This window comes from Oryx dammah, unplaced genomic scaffold (genome assembly GCF_014754425.2).
Source record: "Oryx dammah isolate SB20612 unplaced genomic scaffold, SCBI_Odam_1.1 HiC_scaffold_2, whole genome shotgun sequence".
NCBI lineage: Eukaryota > Metazoa > Chordata > Mammalia > Artiodactyla > Bovidae > Oryx > Oryx dammah.
Genome location: NW_024070186.1, coordinates 110,261,256 through 110,263,230, shown reverse-complemented (window position 1 = coordinate 110,263,230; position 1,975 = coordinate 110,261,256). Strand labels below are relative to the sequence as shown.

Genomic DNA, 1,975 nt, shown 5'->3' with positions numbered 1-1,975 from the left:
CAAGGCTTCTTCCCTCTGACGTGGACTATTTGTTTTAAAATGTGGCTCTGAGGCCATCTCCACTGTCTTTTGAGGACATCCCAGGAGAAAGACAGCTTTATAGATTAGCTAAACATTATACGTGCCAGATTTCAGATGGTGCCAAAACTTCAGCCTTTTCTTTTTCCACTGAAGTACTGGAAAGTATTGTAATACTTCATTGAGAGTGATGGATGGGGTCTATTTAATAAGGACTTTAGTACTTTTATTTTATCCTCATTGCTTTATAAAGCAGACCTTTATTTTTTATACTTTTTATGGATGAGTTTCCTCTTTATTACCATAAAACCCAGGTACCCAAATCCTTGACTAAACTCATTGGCAATATTTATTCTACTTATGTATAAGCAAATAAAGGAAGGTACTCTGGTACAACTCTCTGAACTTGGATCATGTACAGAGTTTGGAAGTATTATAAACACAGGTACAATCTTGGAGTTTATTAACTAAGAGTTGATAAGAAAACTGGACAGTGAAATGGTTGAGAGGATCCAGTTGACTCTATCTCTGACACGTCCCTTGAGTTTCTTTCAGCTTCACCATTTTCTTCTTAGATTGTTACAGAAGGCTGCTGCTGACATTTTGTCCTTAACCTTGGCTCCCTACCAGCTACCTTCCATGTGGCAGTTACACCAGAGGGGTGCAGTCAGTCAGTCAGTGAGTTCAGTCGCTCAGTTGTATCCAACTCTTTGTGATCCCATGGACTGCAGCACACCATGTTTCCCTGGCCATCACCAATTCCTGGAGCTTACTCAAACTCATGTCCATCGAGTCAGTGATGTCATCCAATCGTTTCATCCTCTATTATCCCCTTTTCTTCCTGCCTTCAATCTTTCCAAGTATCAAGGTCTTTTCCAGTGAGTCAGTTCTTCACATCAGGTGGCCCAAGTATTGGAGCTTCAGCTTCAGCTTCAGCAACAGTCCATCCTGGAGGGACACAGGCTACATCTTATTTGTGGTTGTCCATGCGTTGCCTAGCACAGTGCCGATTTCATGGTTGGTGTACAACAAGTGTTGGAATAAATATTGAAAAATTATATTACTTCTATGAAATATTCAGTGGACCCACATGGCTTAAAAAATCGAGTCTACTTTCCTTGGCATAACACTAGCAGCCAACAGATAGACTCAGGCATCTGAGTGCCACTCAATGATCAGAACAGGGGTGTGATGGCAGTGAGAGGAGCTAAGTGCTGGGTTGCCAGAAGATTTAAATACAAATATCCCAGGAAAAAGTGATAAAAATTTACATAAATGTGTACCTATATGTATATGTGTGTCTATATACACACGTGTGTGTATGTCTATATATATATACACACATATACATATATAAATGAGAAATGGAGAGTTCAGTGATAATAATTTACTCTCTACATTGTATTTTGCACTAAATCAGGTGCCCCTTTTCATTTTTAATTTGAAAAACCTTACTATTCACCTCTGAATAAGTCTAAGTGAAAGTGAAAGTGAAGTCGCTCAGTCGCGTCCAACTCTTTGTGACCCCATGGACTGTAGTCTACCAGGCTCCTCCTTCCATGGGATTCTCCAGGCAAGAGTACTGGAGTGGGTTGCCATTTCCTTCTCCAGGGGATCTTCCCTACCCAGGGATTGAACCTGGGTCTCCTGCATTCCGGGCAGATGCTTTAACCTCTGAGCCAGCAGGGAAGCCCAAATAAGTCTAAGATAAAGTTAAAAAATTAAATACGTCTTACGGGTTTAAAACTCAATCTGTTACATTCACAGATTGTTTTCATGGCACTAAAAGCTATTGTACACATATTAAGGGCTTCCGAAGTGAATTTACCACCTGTATTAAAATGTGCATTGCTTTATTAGTAGAAACACATTTTTTTGTTTCAAGCTTTTACGATTTTTTATAAAGCTGCCAGAATCCCTGTGTAAAAAAAGACAGTGAAAAGGTAGAATCCTGTAT

The 1,975-nt window shown here is 39.7% G+C and overlaps 1 non-coding gene across 1 annotated transcript; it reads right to left on the bottom strand.

The window, feature by feature from the left end:
* Positions 1 to 1,635: 1,635 nt before the first annotated feature.
* Positions 1,636 to 1,707, bottom strand: TRNAS-GGA. The gene has a single exon. It is a non-coding gene; the product is annotated as a tRNA-Ser (tRNA).
* Between the last annotated feature and the right edge of the window lie 268 nt (positions 1,708 to 1,975).